At 42.5% G+C, this 10,717-nt stretch overlaps 1 long non-coding RNA gene across 2 annotated transcripts; it reads left to right on the top strand.

Annotated features, from left to right (window-relative positions):
• Positions 1-703: 703 nt before the first annotated feature.
• On the top strand, positions 704-2,933 carry LOC136505625 (uncharacterized). 2 transcript variants are annotated; one of them, XR_010771271.1, is made up of 5 exons: positions 704-1,087; positions 1,243-1,306; positions 1,383-1,416; positions 1,865-1,991; positions 2,093-2,933. It is a non-coding gene; the product is annotated as an uncharacterized lncRNA (long non-coding RNA). The 2 variants fall into 2 exon arrangements; XR_010771270.1 differs by having other exon boundaries at positions 1,190-1,306.
• The last annotated feature ends 7,784 nt before the right edge of the window (positions 2,934-10,717 follow it).

The following is a 10,717-nucleotide window of genomic DNA, read 5'->3' as shown; positions in this document are numbered from 1 at the left end:
GTCATTGATGAGGGCTTTTTTTTGGGGAGGGGGGGTCCCATCACCACCGACTTACCACTACTGACCCCCAAAACCGGCGGTGATGCCCTCGCCGCAATAGTAAATGAGCAGTGGGGCGGATTGCGATGGGCTTGTGCAGGGGAGGGGGTTATACACTGCCTAGACGGTCTTTAACCAGTAGGGCTGGACAAAAAGCTCATTGAGCAGGCTTGTGGCTCGTTTTAAAATTGCTTCAATTGCACTTATTTTTGGCTTGCCTCGTTGAAATTGACTTGAAGGTGAGTTTCAAACAAGTCCGGAGAAAAAGAAAGTTGTATTCACTCGTTGCCCAGCCACCGCCCACCCCTGGGCCCACATCTAGGAATCCGTATATATCTATACTATAAAGGAACGAATGAATTACAAAATACGTGTTACCTAAAAATCTCCTACCCACCCAAGATCTCCGTTGGATCTATCTTGATTTTCCATCCAACGCTTAAGGTACAAATGACGGGTGGACCGCGGAGGGACGATACTTATGTGACAGTGTGTTTTGCCTCATCTCCCGTATGGACCACGCCTTGGTCGGCATTTTTTTTTCACCTACGACGAACGTACCCGCCCGCGTACCCACCCGCGGCTTGACTGGGCGAAGGCAGAGGCCGAAGGAAACCACCGCGTCGCTCCGCCCACGTACCCACCCTCCCTTCCCGACCCACGCCTCTCTCTCTGTTTCCACCGTAACAATCACGCAGTACAGATCTCCTCCTCCACCCCGCCCCCTCTCCCGCTACCCACTCGCAGAATTCACGACGCACCATAGTCCCGGACGCGCATGCCCTCGCGGGGGCGCCGGGGACGCCACTGTTGCCGGCACGATGGACGACGGGCCGTCAGGCGGGGAAGCGCCGAGCGGACTCGTGACCGGCAGCACCACGGAGGTGTGTTGTGTGTAAGGACTCCATCGCAGGGCTCCGCGTCGTCGACCGGTCCATTATCAACACCGACCTCGACCGGCGGCGGCATCGGCTTCCCGCCCGCAGTCGAGATCTTCCACGCCATCTGCTTCCTCTTCGGCGCACCGAGGACGACGACTCCATCGCTGGTACGTTCTTCTCCGGTTCACAACCCCTCCCTCCTGGCTTTCGCGCGCACACTGGTACTGTGTTCTATTACTGGATTTGGATGGTGTTGGTGCGCGATGCAGCCGACGGCGGATAGGACGGAGTGACGCAGGCGCTGATTGTTGTTGACCTGCAGAGGGAGGCCGAAGGCGGGGCTCAGCAGCAAGTAACTCATGCTGTAAATTGACATCTCGCAGCAGGTTTGCACGAGTTGATTTGATTATTGTTGATGATGATAGCCACGGTCGACATTTTGGTGCTTCTTGTCTCCTGCAGGTTTTGTTATCTACTTCGACAAGATTTGTGCCAGGTAACTAATAATCTGTTCAGTTGCATCCAAAATTTATTTATCTACTATTATATTATTGTTGTTGTTGAACTTTGTTTAATGCTATATGTGGAGTTTCAAGAAATAATAAAAATCTACACGCCAATTTCATGATTTCATCTAATCAAATTAACAGTAACATTCTTCAGTATGTTTGTCTTAGTGTATGTCTTAGCAAGGTTGTAAAACATTATTTTACACGGCAAAAGATCTGCTGGCAGGGGAGCTCCTACCTATTTTTTATTCTTCAGCAGAGAGAAAACTGATTACCGATTTTTGTCAGTTCAACTGAAACCCCAATGCGGAAGTGAACCATAGAGGGCTCCCTCCCTTGTCTAATGTTGCTTGTGAGGGATTTAGATGGGTTATCGAGATCTTTAGTTGAGTTTATTTCATTCGGTTAATTGTCATGAACAAATGATATTGACAGGAACTAGAATTGGATAGGGAGCAAGAGAGCAAGGTGGACGGGTGATGCATGCCTTCAGGCATGATCTGCACAGGGTGATGCTCCTTGGGCCAACAACATTGCTTTTGACGGCAATGGGGATAAGATGGTAAATTTTTTCTTTAATTACACTCCAATATAGTCAATGGAGTAGACTCTCAGATTAAAAACTGTAAAACAAATTACTTTATATTTCCACTTTTTTGACAGAAAAACGGAGGGGAAGAGACGTCCCCACCTGATATATTGCACTGAGCCAGCAAAGAGCTTGCTGACCAACTTAAGAATAAGTTTTACAAAGCAATAGGGGAAGGAGAACTACTCCATGATGGAAGAAAATTCCAATTGAAATGGTGCAACAATAATCCCTATTGGAGGAAGGTTCAGTTGAATGGCAAATTGATATCCATAATGCAATCGGGTGTAATACTCAACAAAGATTGCAATTCACGCATTGGCAATGGAGGTTTTCATAGGAAGAATTTCCAACTTTATACTCTCCTTTTACTGCTAATCTTCATAGGCTAGATATGATATTGTTCTATTCTATATACTATCCTACATATTATAGTTCTTTTTTTTTACTATGGGCTAATAAAAGTAATTTTAGTGAGCAAACACTGATCCAAAAAAATAGCTTTGAGTACAAGCCTTTTTGGTAACTTCCAAGCTTCTAAAGTATCTAAAGTTTCTTTCAGTAAATCAAAAATTTAGTAAGGTTTCTTTGACAATCTTTATTTTATATTATGAGGATGTGAGGAGTAGTAGGAGGGGAATGGGAAGATGGTGAGATTATACTAAGCATCCAAGAACACAAGGAAGACATATTTTGATGATGGTAAGAGGGTAGGCAAGCTACACTGTCAAGTGTCAACATACTTCAATCACAAGCTCTGCAAGTGGTTTGATGTGATAGATGGGGATATTAGCTTAACTGAAATGTTTATGTACTTCATGCATCAGGAGTTTGTAATGTAACTGTAGCCTATTGTATAGCAGCTTAGTAGTTGATTCTAAATCAGGGTATTATCCTATTGTTTCAAAGTAGAGTTTTCTTTTGATATCCACGTGTGTGTGTGTGTGTAGCACGTGCATTTTCACTAGTAAACAAAAAATTGTTGAAGAAAAATCTCATAGTTTTTAAACTAAGTATCTAAATCAAATTTTGATTGCACTTATGATCGATCTTCAAAACAAGACCGCATTTGGATAATTTTCTATGCAGAACATTTTTTTCCTGGAGGCGGAACAATTTTATTATTAAATTGAAACCATTGTTCCACGGTCACAAAAAATTATCCCAGCGTTTAAAAAATATTCAAAAAAGTTCCTTCAAAACATGGTCAAGTGTGGTATTATTTTGAAGATCTCAATAAAAAAATCTAATGGTGCAATCAAAATTTAATTTGAACATCTTATTTGAAAATTATATGTATATACTAGAATCATGCCCGTGCGTTGCACGAGAAAATAATATCATTATAATTTATATGTAACCGTGTGTTATACTATTATTATAAAAAAAACTACTTGCAACATTACATTTGTAGCTAGATCCGTCCTTTTGAGATTCATGTTCAATTAGAACATAATTCAAGTTTTGACATGATCACCTGAAATCATATCAATCTAATTCGTAGTGTAGCAACCCTGTTCATCACAACCGCCTACGACTACGAGATCCTAAGGTGAACTTCTTTTAGTCTGACATACTATTTGTCTGTGTGAGATAAAACAACTAAATAATCTGCTACGACAGTACAAAATTGAAAAGAAAAATATTTAACTAAATCCAATTTATTTGTTTTTTAGGAGTTTGATTTATTTTTTACAGAGGGAATTTATCCCTATCATTTTTTCTAATTTTAATTTCATTTTTTGTAAATTATATTTGTATCATTATAGATTCTTAATTTGAAAATCGTCTACAAAAGTAAAGAAGAGTCATGTAGAATCTGGTTTGGGTAACAAAGGGTAAATTGGTGTTTCCTTTATTTCCCACGTCACGTACTCCTAACAGGACAGGGATAAATTTCTGTGGATTTGCACGAACACACGGTAATGAGACTCGGTTTCGGTGGGCACGTACTCATTGGAGTTTTTGGGCGCACGCACGATTGGATGAAGGTGTAAAAATAATAACAGATTTGCACACGTGGACACAATGACGTTGAAGTCGGACGCGGAAAGAGTTCGTCGGATCGAGTCTTCCTAAGGCCTCGTTCGTTTTGGCCCGGAATGGCCCGGAACGTGGCCTGATCCGCCCGGATTGACATGACCCGGTTTGAAGTCAGGCCGTTCTAGGATTGATCGTTCGGTTAGATACGGCCCGGAAAAGAAACGGGCCAGGTTTGGCCATTCCGCTCCCTCCACAGCCCGGAACAAAGCCACACCTCCTACCCTCCGGATCGGATCCTGGAGGGAGGCGGCGTGAGGTACGACGCGACGCGAGAACCAGAGGTGAGGCGACCACGAGCTCCCGCAGTGGAGGCGAAGGCGGGGCGGGGCGGTGTGAGGCGACGACGACGCCATCGACTCCAGGCGTACATCCTTCCCCTTCCTCGTCCTTCTCGCCGGTGATCCCCTCGCTCTCCCCTTCTCTCCCCTTCGTCCAGACATGTATTTTAGGGTTCTTGATTTGGTTCTTGCGCGTCTCTTCTTGGATCCGGAGTATTTGGGATATTTGGGTGCCGTTCGGGGTACACGGGGAGTCCAGGACGTGAGGAGTAGAGCTCGTGTTGAAGATGTCCGCCTGCAGCGATGAGATGCTTCTCCCGAATGAGTCGTCGAACAGCTAGTGGTCCATGCTAGCTAGCTGCCACTTTGTGTGTGTTCTTAGTAGATCTCAGGAGATGAAATTAAAGAGGAATCCCTATGAGGCCACGCTGACATTATTATTCTTTGAGCACCAGTCTGGATGTTTTCTTTTCCATTTGTGCGGCAATACTGTTTTAATTTGGATACATACATGATAGTATAGGATTGATAGTGGAGTACTGTACTTGTAAAGGTTATAGGCAAGGATGATGTAAACCATCAATTGATGACTGCCAAACTAATACTCCAAACTGAATACTACTCCTAGTAGCTTGGGTACAGTACTGGATAGCAGCATCTCGTCACTTTCAGAACAAGTTCAAGTGTGTAGGACGGCTCATGTGTGCTACATCCTTGTCTGCCAACAGTCGCTGGATTTCATCAGCTAGCGATAGCACCATGTGGAGCATAATCCTCTTGCCACAGAATGCTTTCTGAAGAAATTCACACTGCAAGTTCTGAGTACTAAATTTTTAATTTTCTCTTGCTTAATATTTTTATTTTCCTTCTATCAGCTAGTTGCAATTTGTAACTGGAATTGGATGCCTTGTCCTCAACTTGAATTGAATGTTACCAAACCATGGTCATGCTTTGATACTGGTGCTGGAATCTGGCACAATATGGGTGTGAACTAGATCGAGAAGCAACTTTGGTTTGGCTCAAAAGTGCGATGGTCTAACAGGCCAGTCTACTTAATTGCTGAAAACTTGATGTTTTCCTTCTATTTTTTTACGTCATTTAGATGAGTAAACTTAGTACCTTAGTACCTTAGTGGCTAATTAATGGACTTATATCAGTAAGATTTACGTCATTTAGATGAGTAAACTTAGTACCTTAACCTTGCTGTAAACTGGCATCCATGTTCATAAACGAAACTGTTCTAACTTAAGCTCCCAAGATTGATGTCAAAACTGTCTTTCAGAGTTTCAGGTTCAGGGTTCAGAGTTTCAGTATTTTCAGTCCAGCTCTAATTGTTTAGTTTAAATTATTATTAATATATGACTGTACTATTTATAATTATTAAAGTCAAACAACAGTTTGAAGCATATTTGGATCCTCAACTCATTGTAAATCATTGATCACTTGTCAACAAGAACTGTACTATTTAGAAGAGCACAACTCATCTGTATAGTAGGCAAGGCCTACTTAGCTATTTTTTTAGTAGATAGGCGCAGTACTGTTCATTCAGTCCCTTGATGAAGTGTAGACTTAAACAAAAGACTGATCTCACTTGGTTGTGTGTGCGTGCGTGTGTGTATATTGCGTGGGGCTGAAGGGGTTCTGCATAAATTTATCTTTTTAATAGCTTGGTAGAATGGATACATTGCTGTGATGCAGCTATTGTCTCAATCTGTACATGATAGTCTAACTCGCATATTTATTCTCAAACTGCACATGATAGCCAGCAACAGATACACTTTTGTCTTTAATTTTTTGCCTCCTATCTAGGGAAGTTCTTTAGATCAATTATTTAGATCAATAGAAATGCAAGGAATGAAGGGCAGGCCTGGTGCAAGCGGTAGAGTTTTCTTTGTGATAATGGAGTGAATAACTCTGAAATGCTCAAATCAGTCTAAAACTCTGAAATCCTGCCTATTGTCTTTTTATCAGGATAATGGGGTGGGCATAAGCTTATGCTGCTGCTTGCAACATCTGAATATTCTATTTTTTCTAACATGTGTGTTTGAATTTTAGGCGTGGACTTGGTTTATGCTATATGCTTGTCTCTTCTCAGTTCTGTTATTATTTGGTTACTAACAAACCGGTAACATTGTTGTTATGCAAGCCAGTTACCGAGAAGTAGTAGTGACTGCAGTTGTAAAGTTATTTGAAATACTCAATTATCACCTCTATAGCCGGTTGCATGAATATAACACCTCTATAGCCGGTTGCATGAATATAACAGGAGCCGGAGTTATATGCAGTTGTGTGCCTACTAGTGCTAGAATTATTTAAGGGAAGGACTTGAACTGTCAACCAAACTAGTAGGCCGACCAGTAGAGTTTTTACAAATCACATTGGTGAGGTGAATGGTCCAGTATCTCACTCTCAGCTAAGGTAGTTCAGAGCAAGGCTAGTTCCCGTCAGTTATTCATGTTATTTTGATATACTATATTTGTAGTTCTTTATCTCTCTATTTTGATTCTGGAGCAGTTCAGTACTTCAGTTTGTTTCTGAATTCTGCGATGTCGTTGATCACAAAGTGAGTTTCTGAATTCTGGAGCAGTTCAGTACTTCAATTCACTACTTCAATACATTATCATGCTGTGCATGCCACAAGTTATCCCATGAGCATGCTTATGTACACTATCTCAGGGGGTAAGTATGTGTAAATGATGACTGAAGTTGGACCTTGCAAGTAGGCGTAGTTTAGCTGTCCACTCTTGCTCTTGTAGGACTTTGTCAGTATCATTAATAAAGTTGCAGGTCCAAATCTAGCTGTGCAATGCAATGAACTATTCCACTTGTTATTTGTCTAGCAATACTTTTTCTTAACAAATACCTTTTCTTGTTACTTGTAGATCCCTCTAGCACCATTTGGAACTGAATTACTGGAGCAAGTGGGAGTTACAAAAGTCTATCACTAGAAGAGTGACCGTTGTGAAGTTGCTTCCTGTTTCTCGTAGATTAGTAGTAGTTCGGTAGTTGGGCACCAATATACCATGGTTAAAGTGGGAGCTCATCTTATGCCATGGGCACCAATATACCATGGTTAAATGGGACTTGCAACTTATTATTTATGTTCAAGTTCAACAGCCTTCACGTTTATTTTGGATTCGGGTCTTTGATACCCTACTGTAGCTTTGGTACTGCACATTAATCTCAATTTTTTTTTGATGACAAGCACTTACATCTGTTTGTCAGGCCGTGAAATTTCTGTTGGGTTTTGCTTGGCATGCCAATTTGAATTGTTTCAAGCTTGATCATATTCTGTTGTGTTAGTTAAATGCCTAGATATGTGAACATGCTATCAGCAGTCCTGGATTCATCCCTAGCCAAACCGAACAACAAATAGGAGCCTCCTGGATTGGTTCTGCTGGGGAATAAAACCCAGACCTGGAATGAGTGACAACAAGGGAATCAACTAATTCCAGACCTGGATTGATTCATCTCCTGGATTGGATCCCCAGCTGCCAAACGAGGCCTAAGGAGTTCGTGTCAGATCTGGACTTCGTATCCGTTGCTTTTGAACGCAGAACGACGCAGAAGGGGAGCCGAAATGGAGTCGGGATGTATTTGGTATCACTGATGATGATTACTTTAGAATCTTGTTAGGTGTGTTAGGATAATAGGCACTTTCCATGTCATTTTAATTCCATAAATCAACAGCATGATGATGACATATAAACAATTATTAATCATTGTAATCATGATATCGATTATATCCATGGTGAAAATACATGCTAGATCATATATCATGTGAAACTTATAAAGATCAAAAGCATGTGAACTTGATTCATGAATAACAGAGAGAAACAGATGGCATGATATACATCTCATATCTGCAACAAGCATAAAGCTATATACTGAACAACAGAACTGTAAGAAGGAAACACATATGCAGAGCATATTTCTAGCATGAACAGACATAAGCGTATTTGTAGCATGAGCAGATATAAGATATGAAGCAAACTGATGAACTGCTGAAACATGTAAAACATAAAACAGAAAGATGATGTAACAATCATACCCTCCCATCCACGATTCTGAAGTTCCAGCAACGTCCCTTGACATGCCGTAGAAGAAGAAGGTGTTTCCTCCCTCCAGGAAGAAGATGGTGACGCCGACGATCGGGAAGAAGACGACGTAGGCGTACGCTCCTCCAGGAAGGCGATCGACGACGTAGGCGTACGGAGACAGAAACTCTTCGGGCAGTCGCGTAGACGCTCCCCAAAAACCTAATTGCCGATCCCCCGAGCAAGGTCTCGAACGACAAGGGATTCGGAGACACCTGCCCTCTCGCTCCTCCGTGCGCGCAGAGTTACGAGATGAGGAAGGCCATCGAGCAACTGAACTATGTCTCTGGATGAGTCCTCTCTCTTTAACTGGAGTTGGAAGATTAACAGGAAAAGCCGAGAGGTCCCGGAGGAATGCGCCGGGACGGGAAGATGGAGAGACTCCAGGAGATTAGGAGTCAGACTGGCTTCAAGTTGAAACTCCCGTGGTTAGTGGGTATTAAAAAGATAACACGCCACGCCACGCCCGCCTGCCTGCCTGCCTCGCCTCGCCTCGCCACGCCCCGGCCCGAGCCCGAGCCCGTGCCCGGCCCGGCCGGCGGCGGCGGTGGCGCGCGCGCGCGCGTGTGGCACGCCTTTGTCCGTTTCTCAACTTCTCAAATTAGACGGATCAATTCCAATCATTTAAGTTGAGTCAACGTCCTTTTAACTTCCAATCCGGTACAAATAGTAATACCCACAATTACAAGCCATAGAGTTATTGATTTATTAAATTTATAAATGGGCCTAGCCCATAATAAATCCAACAATCCCCACCAAACTCTAAGGTTTGTAACTGTATAGTTCTAGAATCATAATTCTTTGATATACCAGTGTTTCGATGGAGACTGTTAAGTTGAACATCCACCTAGAATAAGAGTTTCACTCAGTCACAACTGAATAATGGACTAAGCCTTGAATTGACAGTTTTGTGTGAGGTGAGATTCACTCAAATCCTTTGCCGGTACTAGGTTGCAACAAGCATCCCCGCTGTTTGAAGCATATAAGTCACACTTCTATGCCTTTCATGAGTGTTTAGGGATAACCCAGGTCCCATAGACTATGACCAGCAGTCTGACTCATATAGGTGTACTTCTCAAAAGATGTTCTGTAGGACAACATCTCATCTTTATAAGACTCTCGGAGTACATTAAGGTAAAAACCATCCTGCCTTACAGAAGGAAAAAGATATACATCAGAGATAGGTTCGTAGGGAACTTTCCTCTCAATCTACTCATAGTTTGTTTCACCACTCTACTTCACGGGATCTCCGATCACATAGAGCAGGTTACCACTACAGTAGATTTCATGTGGGTCTCATACCCATCTCTCTTGATGCACTTTCTATCACATTTCGTGACAGTCCCTTAGTGAATTGATCTGCCAGATTATTCGACGTGTGGACATAGTCCAACGTTATAACTCCGGAGGTTTTCAACTTTCTGACAGTCTTTAATCTTCTTTTAACATGCCTTGTGGACTTCATGTTATTCCTGGAGCTGTTGACCTTTGTAATCACAGTCTGGTTGTCACAGTTCATTGAGATAGCCGGTATCGGTTTTTCAACTACCGGTAAATCCAACAGGAAATCACGAAGCCACTCGGCTTCAGCTCCAGCAGTGTCCAATGCAGCGAGTTCTGCTTCCATTGTAGACTTCGTTAAGATAGTCTGCTTGTAAGACTTCTAGGAAACAGCGCCACCTCCAAGCAGAAACACATATCTGCTCGTGGCATGAAGCTCATCAGCATCAGAAATCCAGTTGGCATCACAATAGCCTTCCAGTACTTTTGGATATCCAGTATACTGAATACCATAAGTCATAGTACCTTTCAGATAACGCAACACTCTTTCAAGAGCACGCCAGTGATCATCTCCCGGGTTTGACACAAACCGGCTCAGCTTACTCACAGCATATGAGATGTCAGGCCTTGTTGCACTCGCCAGGTACATGAGTGAGCCAATGATCTGGGAGTATGTTAGTTGATCCCTTGCTATTCTTCGATTTTTCCTCAATAGCACGCTAGGATCATAAGGCGTGGGAGCAGGATCACAGTCACTAAAACCAAAGCGACTTAGTACCTTTTCCACATAGTGGGATTGTAATAGAGTTACCCTACCATCACCTTCTCTAATAAGCTTGATGTTTAAAATAACATTAGCTTCTCCCAAATCTTTCATTTCAAAATTGCTCGACAGAAGTTTCTTTACTTCCTCAATCACATTGAGATTTGATCCAAAGATCAGGATGTCATCAACATATAGGCACAGCATAACAGCTTCACCCCCACCATATCGATAATA

This window comes from Miscanthus floridulus, chromosome 14 (assembly GCF_019320115.1).
Source record: "Miscanthus floridulus cultivar M001 chromosome 14, ASM1932011v1, whole genome shotgun sequence".
NCBI classification, from domain to species: Eukaryota; Viridiplantae; Streptophyta; class Magnoliopsida; order Poales; family Poaceae; genus Miscanthus; species Miscanthus floridulus.
This window is presented reverse-complemented; position numbering and strand designations above follow the sequence as displayed.